The sequence below is a fragment of the Mustela putorius genome, unplaced genomic scaffold (assembly GCF_011764305.1).
Source record: "Mustela putorius furo isolate JIRA1106 unplaced genomic scaffold, ASM1176430v1.1 tig00537248_pilon_pilon_pilon, whole genome shotgun sequence".
NCBI classification, from domain to species: Eukaryota; Metazoa; Chordata; class Mammalia; order Carnivora; family Mustelidae; genus Mustela; species Mustela putorius.
Genome location: NW_025422387.1, coordinates 7565782 through 7577717, shown reverse-complemented (window position 1 = coordinate 7577717; position 11936 = coordinate 7565782).

Sequence of the window (11936 nt, the reverse complement as noted above, 5' to 3'; positions counted from 1 at the left end):
ACGTGATGATCACTACCATTAGTTAACATCCATCACCATGTGTATATAGAAAATCCTGTGAGACTTAAATCTAGCATTTTTTTCTTTTATGATTTTAATTTATTTATTTGACAGAGGAGAAGCAGGCTCTCTGCTGAGCCGGGAGCCCAGTGCAGGGCTCAATCTCAGGACACTGGAATCATAACAACTGAGCCACCCAGGCACCCAAAATACAGCAACCTTCAAATAATGATACAGAATTACTGATAGTAATCCCCATGCTGTGTTACATCCCCGTCCTCCTCTGACTTTTTTTTAACTCTAGTGTCTCCACTAGGTATATAGCATGTGCTCTGATACAGTTTTGAAACAAATCCAGATGTCACTTCTGGCTGTGGTCTCTAGTGGTTCTTTATAGCTCAGGTTCAGTTTCAAAAGTCATTTTGGCCACAAGGCCCTCTGATTGGCCCATTTTTTAAACCTACTCTTCCTCTGTGCCCTTCAGACACCAGTTAGGGAGTAGTTACCACAGGTTACCCCATTTCTGTCTGACCTGGTTTACCCTACAACTGTGCTATGATGACTGAACAGAACTCAGAAACATCTGATTACATTTATTTGTTACTGAAAGATAAACTCAGAAGAGCCAAATGGAAGAGATCTATAGCAAAGGGTAAGGGTAGTGGGGGAAGCATGTCCTCTCCAGGTAAAGGAGGTCAACCCCTCCTGGCTCCTCTGTATTCACTAACCCAGAAGGCCATCAAACATTGTTCAGAATTTTTGTTATTTTCCCAGAGTGTTTACAGATGTTAATCTCCAGCTTCTTCCCACCACATTCCCAGACCCAAACCACACCCCTGCCGTACCTTCCCTTAAGCCTAGGGAGGGCTGTAAATTTCAGCCTTATAATCTATTGGGCTTCATGGTGACCAGCCCCATCTTGAGGCTGGGGTCCTATTCCAAGTCACTGCATTAGCATAAACTCAGTATGATCTAAAGGAGCTTCTTAACAGTAACAAAAGACCCCTCTATCGCTGGGGAAGTCCCATGGGTTTTAGGAGCTTTGTGCAGGGACCAAGTACTTCGTGTTAATCACATACCCCGTCTCAAGATCAGCTTCATCACATGGGCCAAGTTCTTTTCGCAAAGTGAAGTAATATACACAGCAGTCCAGGAATAAGGGCATGGACACATTTGGGGCCATTATTCAGCCTGTGGGGTCCCCCAAGCTGCCATGACCAGGGTCTAAAGCCCTATTCCCAACTTTTTTTTTTTTTAAAGATTTCATTTATTGGGGCGCCTGGGTGGCTCAGTGGGTTAAGCCGCTGCCTTCGGCTCAGGTCATGATCCCAGGGTCCTGGGATCGAGTCCCGCATAGGGCTCTCTGCTCAGCAGGAAACCTGCTTCCCTCTCTCTCTGCCTGCCTCTCCATCTACTTGTGATTTCTCTCTGTCAAATAAATAAATAAAATCTTAAAAAAAAAAAAAAAGATTTCATTTATTTATTTGACAGACAGAGATTACAAGTAGGCAGAGAGGCAGGCAGAGAGAGAGGAAGGGAAGCCGAGAACTCTGCTGAGCAGAGAACCTGATGCGGGGCTCAATCCCAGGACCCTGGGATCATGACCTGAAACCAAGGCAGAGGCTTAACCCACTGAGCCATCCAGGTGCCTCCCTACTCCCAACTTTAGGGACTCTAACAAACGTTGAAAAGTGCAGCTCAGTGCAGCTCTGCAATCCGCAATGCAGAAAAACAAAATACGTGTGGGGAAAGGCAACAATATTCTGAATTTCCCCATACCTTATACAAGTATAAAACTGGAATTTCTTTTTTGGGAAAAGGTGTGGAATAATTCATTCAAAAGATATCCGAGTGCAGTCAGTTGAAAATAGTGCAGAGGTTAGTGTTAGAGCTTTGGGAATGGAAAACACTTGGATTTGAATCCTGGCTTTGCTGCTTATTCATATACCTTTTAGATAATCAATATAATAATAGGAAATGCTATGGTTCTGAGTATGTGCTAAGCAGTTAAAAGTATATACTTTTTTCTGTGTAATTGTTTGTGGTAAAATATAGCAAAATGTACAATTTTTAACATTTTTAAAATTTTATTATTTATTTGACAGAGATCACAAGTAGGCAGAGCAGCAGGCAGAGAGAGGGGGAAGCAGGCCCCCTGCTGAGCAGAGAGCCCGATGCAGGGTTCCATCCCAGGACCCTGGGATCATGACCCAAGCCAAAGGCAGAGGCCCTAACCCACGGAGCCACCCAGGCACCCCGATTTTTAACATTTTTAAGTGTGCAGTTCCTGTTGTGCAACCATTACCACCAACCATCTCCAGAACTTTCTTTGTTATTCCAGACTGAAGCCCTGTACCCATTAACCACTGACAACCCATTCCCCCTCTCCGCAGCCTCTGGTATCCTAGTCTGCTTGGTCTCTGGAATTAGACTATTTTATGTACCTCACATACAGTGTTTGTGTCTGGTTTATTTCACTTTGCATGATGTCTTCCAGTTTCATTCACGTTGTGGCCCGTTTCAGTACTTTGTAAATGACTGAATCATATTCCATTGGGTGGCTATATTACATTTTGTTAATTCTTTCACCCATGGATGCAGGTTTGGGTCATTGAACCCTTTTGACAACCGTGAATAAGGGTGCCATGAGCATTGATACAGATATTTATTCAAGTCCCCGCTTTCAATGATGTTTGGTATATATTAGAAGTGGAATTGCTTGGGGGTGCCTGGCTGGCTCCGTCTGTAGAGCGTGCAACTCTTGATTTGGGGGTTGTGAGTTCAAGCCCCGTGCTGGGTGGAGAGATTGCTTTTTTTTTTTTTTTTTAAGAATTTATTTATGTATTTGACAGAGAGATCACAAGTAGCTAGAGAGACAGGCAGAGAGAGAGAGAAGGAAGCAGGCTCCCTGCCGAGCAGAGAGCTCAATGCGGGACTCGATCCTAGGACCGATCCTAGGACCGTGAGATCATACCTGAGATAAAGGCAGAAGCTTAACCCACTGAGCCACCCAGGCACGTGAGAGATTGCTTTTTTTTTTTTTTTTTTAACATGTACCTTAAGAGCCTCTGTAAGCCAGCTACCAGCAAGTGATACATCAGCAAAACACAAAGTTGGAATTTTTAGAAGTCTGCTCTGGGGAGGGATGTTGCTCAGGCTGCTAAGCGGGGGCAAAACGCCAGCTGGGACAGCGTGGTCTCAGGATCCCTGGAATCACAGAAAGAATGGGGGTACCTGAGAGCGGCAGAGCTCCCAGGTATTGGCATGGGGAAGCTGGCTGCAAAGAGTGAGCCTGCTCCTGAGTTCCCTCCCAGCTAGGGGGTCCTAAACCTAATCCCAGCACAGTCAGGTTGACTACTCTCAGATCTGGGGCCCAACAAGTGGCAGAACCAGTGAGACTCCCCTTCCTCCCCCAGGAGGAGCGGTGCAGGTGTGCACCCCAGGGGTCTGCAGGGTTTGGAGACTCGAAACGGGGTTGTGTGCCTGAGATAGGAACGCCGGGTCACAGGCTGGATGAGCACGGAGTGCCCACAGACACCAGGCAGACAGGGATGATTGCTTTTCTCTGAGGGCACACCAAGGAGTGGGGCCCTTAGGTTTCCTTGCACCTGAATCAGCAAAGAAGCAGCAAACTCTCACTCTTTGCAGATGACTCTACGTGCAAAACCCAAAATTGATAAAACTCATATAGGAATTGAGCTAAGTGGCAGGATATAAAATCAATGCACAGAAATCAGCTGCATTTCTATATACTAACCATGAGACAGAAGAAAGGGAAATTAAGAAGTTGATGCCTTTTTTTTTTTTTTTTTAAGATTTTATTTATTTATTCGACAGACAGAGATCACAAGTAGGCAGAGAGGCAGGCAGGGGGGGGGGGGGGGGGGGGGGAAGCAGGCTCCCAGCTGAGCAGAAAGCTCGATCCCAGGACCCTGAGACCATGACCTGAGCCGAAGGCAGAGGCTTTAACCCACTGAGCCACCCAAGCACCCCAAGAAGTCAATCCCATTTATTTTTTATTTTTTAAGATTTTATTTATTTATTTGACAGACAGAGATCACAAGTAGGCAGAGAGGCAGGCAGAGAGAGAGAGGAGGAAGCAGGCTCTCCGCAGAGCAGACAGCCTGATGCGGGGCTCGATCCCAGGACCCTGGGATCATGACCTGAGCCGAAGGCAGAAGCTTTAACCCACTGAGCCACCCAGGCGCCCCGAAGTCGATCCCATTTACAATGGCACCCAAAACCATAAGAAACCTAGGAATAAACCTAACCAAAGAGGCATAAGATCTGTACTCAGAAAACTACAGAACATTCATGAAAGAAATTGAGAAGACACAAAGAAATGGAAAAACATTCAATGCTCATGGATTGGAAGAACAAATATTGTTAAAATGTCTAGGCTACCTCAAGCGATCACACTTTCAATGCAATCCCTATCAAAACTTTTTTCACAGAGCTGGGACAAATAATCCTAAAATTTGCATGGACCCAGAAAAGACCCTGAGTAGCCAAAGGAATGTTGAAAAAGAAAAGCAAAGCTGATAACATCACCATGCCAGACCTCAAGCTCTATTACAAAGCTGTCATCATCAAGACAGTATGGTACTGGCACGAAAACAAACAGAATCTCAACTCTGTGGTCAACTAATCTTTGACTAAGCAGAGAGATACTCTATAAGGAAAGAATATCCAATGGAAAAAAGTCTCTTGAACAAATGATGTTGGGAAAATTGCACGGCCACATGCAGAAGAAGGAAACTGGACCATTTTCTTATACCACACACAAAAATAGACTCAAAAATGGATGAAAGACCTAAATGTGAGATGGGAATCCACCAAAATCCTAGAGGAGAACAAAGAAGCAACCTTAATTACCATATAATGTATTATCGGATTCCAAGGTACAGGTCTGTGATTCATCAGTCTTATATGATACACAGTGCGCATTGTATCACGTGCCTGCCTTAATGACATCGCCCATTCACCCCATCACTCCACGACCCTCTCATCCAGCAACTCTCAGTTTGTTTCTTATGATTAAGAGTCTCTTATGGTTGTTCTCCCTCTCTGGTTTCATCTTGTTTTATTTTTTCCTCTACTCCCCTATGACCTTCTGTTTTGTTTCTTAAATTCTACATCTCAGTGAGATCATATGATAATTGTCTTTTTCTGATTGACTTATTTCACTCACCATAATACTCTCTAGTTCCATCCATGTCATTGTTAATGCCAAGATTTCATTTTTTTGATGGCTGTGTAGTATATTGTATATTGCATATCCAACTGTATATATATCCTGTCTGTGTGTGTGTGTGTGTGTGTATAGATGTACACCACATCTTTATCCATTCATCTGTCGATGGACATCTGGACTCTTTCCATAGTTTGGCTATTGTGGACATTGCTGCTAAAAACAGGGGTGCAGGTGCCTCTTTGGATCACTACATTTGTATCTTTGGGGTAAATACCCAGTAGTGCAATTCCTGGGTCATAGGGTAGCTCTATTTTCAACTTTTTTAGGAACCTCCATACTGTTTTCCAGAGCGGCTGCACCAGCTTGCATTCCCACCAACAGTGTGGGAGGGTTCCCCTTCTCCACATCCTCACCAACGCCTATCATTTCCTGACTTCTTAGTTTTGGCCATTCTGACTGGTGTGATGTGGTATCTCATTGTGATTTTGATTTGTATTTCCCTGATGCTGAGTGACGTTGAACATTTTTTCATGTGTCCGTTGGCCATTTAGATGTTTTCTTTGCAGGAATGTCTGTTCCTGTCTTCTGCCCATTTCTTGATTGGATTATTTGTTCTTTGGGTGTTGAATTGGAGAAGTTCTTCATAGATTTTGGATCCTAGCCTACTATCGGATATGTCATTTGTAAATATTTTTCCCATCTTTTTGGTTCTCTTTTGGTTTTGTCAACGGTTTCCTTTGCTGTGCCAAAGCTTTCTATCTTGATGCCCCAACACTTCATTTTTGCCTTTGTTTCCCTTGCCTTTGGAGATGAATCTAGTAAGAATTTGCTGCAGCTGAGGTCACAGCCTCATGTAAATCATAAAGCCACATTGTGGCTGAATGTGTGAATTTTTTTGCACAGCATCTTCAGATTCCCTAAGCAAGAAAAACCTTTATGAAGCAACTACTTTTTTCCAAGCACCATGCCAGGCAGTAGGGACTTAGGGATTAACCATTAAAAAAAAAAAAAAAAAATCTCAGTATCACCAGTGGCTGACTGACAATAAAAAGCACATATTTCATCCCTGCTGTGGATAGGCTGTGGGTTGGTTTTACCTCAAGGAAGGGATCTGTGGGGCTCAGGTGTGCCACATATCTCACTAGGGGACCAACAATTCCCAAAGCACGTGCTTCTCTTGACTGATACCAAACTGCACAGATTTCACCTCTGTTCACATCACATCTGCTAAAACTCCATTGGCCAAGGGATGTCACGTGGCCAACCCAACCTCAACAGGGCGGGGAAATCTACTGCACTTACTCTGGTGGGCCATCTGGGAAAGTCCTTCTATTAGTCTCCTGAGCTGCGGTAACAATATATCACTAAGTGTGGGGTTTAAAAAAACAGAAACCCAGTCCCACAGTTCAGGAGGCTGGAAGTCCAACTTCAGGGGGTCGGCAAGGTTCATTCCTTCTGGAGGCACTTAGGAAGACTCTGCTCCAGGCCTCACTCCTAAGTTCTGGCAGTTGCTGGCAATCCTTGGCATTCCTTGGCTTGTGGAGACGTCATTCCAATCTCTGCCTCTGTTGTCACATGGCCTTCTTCCCTCTATGTCTCTTCTGTGTCTCTGTGTCCAAATGTCCTTCTCCTTATAAGGTCACAGTCTTCAGATGAGGTGACCCTGCTCAATCTGGTATAACATCATTTTGACTTGATTACATCTGAAAAAGCCCCTATGTTCAGATAAGGTCACATTCTCAAGTTCTGGATGGACATGAATTTGGGGGGAACACTCTTCAGCCCACTATGGTCACATAACAAAGGGAAGAGCTGTATAATTTTAATAAAGGGAGAAAGTGAAGACCTGAGGAGACTCTTTCCAGTTTATCACAGAACTACAGAAAAGCCCAGAGAAGGGAATGATGTTATCTAGTCTGTAAACTATAAGTTTCTCAGGGGGTTCAGTGTATAGGGAGGGGGTGAGGACCATGAGAAGAAACACTGTAACTCAACGAGAGCTTGATCCTGAGAATTTTGTGGGCCACCAACAAAGTCAAGAGAGATCAGGATGTTATTGCTGGAGAGGAACTTGATAATCATATTTGCATTTTTTAAAAGATTTTATTTATTTCACAGAGACACAGTGAGAGAGGGGAACACAAGCAGGGCGAGAAGCAGGCTTCCCGCTGAGAGGGGCGCCTGATGCCAGACTCAATCCCAGGACCCTGGGATCATGACCTGAGCCAAAGGCAGATGCCCAACAACTCACCCACCCAGCCGCCCCTCATATTTGCATATTTGAAAGATTCTATATGGACACAGGTTTAAGGAAGACACAAGGGAAAACTAATATATGTTAGTAAATGGACAGTTGCAGGAATCTGATCGACTTATTGATTTTTAACTCATTAGAGCCTTCAGTATGTATTTTTTATGGAAAAGAAACTTGCTGGCATAAAAATAAGTAACTTTCAGGGCACAGCCTTCAATAATACTAAAATGGTGGGGAATAAAACCCACAAGTGTGACCCTGGAGTCCAAATGCTTCATGACAAGAGAAAATAGCCACCCTCATGCTCATTTCACACAATTTTCAAGTTAGCAGGTACACATGTCTGTAGTTCCCATGAATGTACGTAAATTCCTGTGTTCTGATTTTCTTCATAGAATATTATCTCGTATATCTTTTATATTGCCACCAAGACTTCAGAATTATTCTTTTCAATGGCTGCGTATTATTTAATTTTTTTAAAAAGATTATATTAATTTTTTTTGAGAGAGAGCATGAACCCAGGGAGGGGCAGAGGGAGAAGGAGAAGCAGGCTCATGGCTGAGCAGGGAGCCCAGAGTGGGGCTGGACCTGAGGATCCTGGGATCATGACCTGAGCAAAGGCATACGCTTAACTGAATGAGCCACCCAGGCGCCCCTTTTTAAATTTTTGTTAAAAGACTTATTTATTTATTTTATTTTATTTTTTAAAAGATTTTATTTATTTATCAGAGAGAGGGAGAGAACGAGCACAGGCAGACAGAATGGCAGGCAGAGGCAGAGGGAGAAGCAGGCTCCCTGCCGAGCAAGGAGCCCGAGGTGGGACTCGATCCCAGGACACTGGGATCATGACCCGAGCTGAAGGCAGCTGCTTAGCCAACTGAGCCACCCAGGCGTCCCTATTTATTTATTTTAGAGAGAAAGGGCGTGAGCGGGGTTGGGGGTGTGGGGAGGGTCAGAGGGAGAAAATCTTCAAGCTGACTCCCTGCTGAGCACGGAGCTGGACTCGCGGCTCCATCTCATGACCCTGAGATCATGGCCTGAGCCGAAACCAAGAGTCAGTCGCTTAAGTGACTGAGCCACCCAAGTGTCCCTTATTTTATTTTAAATGTACATTATTATCTCTCACCTCTTGGATTTTGCACGTGCTATTCGGAAGGCCTGGAACATTCCTCTCTACTACTACCCTTCCTCTAACTCCAGTCATTGCTTTGGATCAGTTTCTGGGCTTCCACATTAAAGACATTTGGGACTGGATAGTGTGTGTGTGTGTGTGTGTGCGTGTGTATGGGCGAGCAGGGACTGTTCTGTGCATTGTAGGATGTTTAGCAGCATCTCCGGCCTTTATTCACTGGATGTCAGTAGCATTCAACCCTACTCGTGATGAAAAAAATCATTTGCAGATGTTGCCATATGTTCCCTGGTAGCCAAAATCATGCCCAGTTGAGAACCACTGCTCTTGATCTCTTATCTGCCCCCAAGTCTCACCCCAAATATGAAACAAGTGCTCCTGCTCTATATTCTTCACTTCCGCCTCACAGGCAGGACTGCTAACACAGCAATGTGAGGTCTTCTCACCCCTTAGATTTTAAGCTTCTTGAGAATAGGAGCTATGACTTAGTTCTAAGAGTCCAGCAGAAAGTAAGAATGTAACAATTCCTTGTTTGGTGAAAGATTTCCACAGATCAATATCTAGGAGTGAACCATGGCTCAAAAGGCGTGGTCCCTTCATGACTTTGGGTATGTGCGGTCAAGGGTTTTTCCAAAAAGACATGCTGACTTCAAGTGCCAACTGCAATTGACAATGTGTTTGCCCAAGATCTTCACCATCTCTGGGTTGAAATTAAAATCTGATTTCAATTATTAGTGAAAAATGGAGCCACATTTAATAGTAACTAACACTTGTTGAGAGCTGCTTACATTTCATGCATGGCACTAATGGTCCTGCCCATATTCACTCATTTAATTTTCAGGAAAGCCCTATGAAGTCGGTATGATTACCGTGAGCCTTTTTTTTTTTTTTTTTAAGATTTTATTTATTTGACAGACAGAGATCACAAGTAGGCAGAGAGGCAGGCAGAGAGAGAGAGAGGGAAGCAGGCTCCCTGCTGAGCAGAGAGCCCGATGCGGGACTCGATCCCAGGACCCCGAGATCATGACCTGAGCCGAAGGCAGCGGCTTAACCCACTGAGCCACCCAGGCGCCCCCGTGAGCCTATTTTAAGGTAGGAAAACTGCAGCACAAATGTGGAATGATTTGTCCGAGGTAACATGCAAGGGAGCTGAGACCCAAACCCAGGCAGTCTGTGACTCAAATGTCACACACACTGCATTTCATGTAATGTTTTTCTTCAGGTTACCAACTTTTCCGGACCATCCTCTCTTCATTTAACCAACTCAAGCACATCATTTAACACGACATCCTTGGGGAACCTTTCCCACGTCTCAGACCAGGTCCCTGAACTTCCGATCCTTTGCAGACGTACTTGTTCCAAGTCACTTCCCCATCCTAAGCTTCACGATCGTAATCTTTCCCTGCACAAAGTAGACGCTCAGCCCAAATAGGGAGCGGGGGCTTCTGCTCCATATGATCTGTCATCACAGATAGGACTTCTTGCACTCAGGGAATACGGAATAAACGAAAACATAAAGTGCTTGCTTTTCTTTTTGTGCAAACTCCATGACTGTGTCTTTGGCTTACTTTTCCTTTGCGGGGGGACCGTTTCTTAATCTAAGTGTTTGCAGCAGAGGAGCTTTTTTTTTTTTTTTTTTTTTTTTTTGCAAATTGGCGAGTCGAAATTTTAAATTCCATGGCAGCAAGGCCTCTGATGGCCACAAGGCGGCGCCAGAGGACAGAGCAACTTTCAGAGCTCCGTGATGCCTGATTTTTTCCAACAGGAGCTGCACTTAATGCTGCTTCATCTAGAGCTTTTCATCAGCGTGGAGGCTGGTGCCTTAGTTATGGTAATTCAAAGGAGCGCCAAGCAGAATTTCTCCTTCTTCATTTTTCCAAATATCTCTTTCATCCGACGTCCTTTCCCTGCTGCTTCATAGACCCACATGAGCCAAAATAATCTTCCTTGAATAAAAAAAAAAAAGAAGAGGAAAAAAAGAACAGGACTTACCAGATCATTTGGGAGAGTAGGTGTATGTTTCCTCTTTGAGACTGTGATTAGTGAGATGGAAATAATCAATCTCCCCCACATATTCTGTCAATGTGTGTGTCTGTTAGCAGATGTGCGCGTGTTGTTTTTTTTTTTTTTTCTCCTGGTGTTTTGAAAAAAACCTTAAAAATTAACATGGATGCTTTGTTTAAAGCTATTTCAAGCTCTATTAAGGCTTTTGAAGGACCACTTATCTTCACGCCACACTTGCATTTCTGTGAGCCCAGTAAGGATTAGAGACTCATTTTAGACAGTCAGCTGGTACAGAAAAGCCAGCAGAAGGGAGAGATATTGCAAAATCCCAGAGGGGCCCCAGCTTGAGCTGAGGCCAGTGAACATCACGTCAGCAGCTGGGGCAGCAGGGAGATGGTCTCCATCAACAAGCTCGCGGTCCCTTGGAGAGATGCCTCCCAGGGAAAACTGAGGTCCAAAAGCTATTCTTCCTGATTTCTCATGCTTCCTCTTTGCTTCCAACGTAGGGTTGTTCCGTTAACACCTTCTCTTCTCTTCCCATCCCAACACCCCATTCTTTTTTTTTTTTTTCAGATTTTATTTATTTATTTGACAGAGAGAAATTACAAGTAGTCAGAGAGGCAGGCAGAGAGAGAGAGGAGGAAGCAGGCTCCCTGCTGAGCAGAGAGCCCGATGCGGGACTCGATCCCAGGACCCTGAGATCATGACCTGAGCCGAAGGCAGCGGCTTAACCCACTGAGCCACCCAGGCGCCCCTCAACACCCCATTCTTGAATGGAAGAGTGGGAAGGACAATTCCAAAGAAGAGAAATCATCAACCATCAACCTTTCCTTTCTATGAACCTATGATTGTATGTTTCCTGTGTGCATGGTGTGTGCGTGGTGTGTGTGTGTGTGTGTGTGTGTCTATGTGTGTTGTCTTAACTAAATTTGGATTCTCTGCCCCCAGACGTCCAGCATAGAGTTCTTCTGACCAGAGACTTTGTCTTTCTGACCATTCTAGAAATTTCCAGTAAATGGTCTTTTTTTTTTTTTTTTCCAGAGGGGGTTCTATAAATATTAATTCATCACCTGCCTCATCATGGAATGATGGCAGCCATTCAGTCCTATGACTAATTAATTACTGTTGCTAAAATATTAAATAACTATTCATTATTCAGTCTAAAGACTTTCAGGCCTGGATATGAGCTGATTTCATTAATTGTGGGTAAAAGACAATAGTTCCTGGGCGTCTTGGCTCCTGGTCCTGGAATATAACTGGTAAGAGCAGGAGAATGTTTCTCTGAGCTACACAAGAAAGTTGTTTAGATTCTAAAACCTGAGCATTTAAAAACCTACTTAAGGGCACCTGGGTGG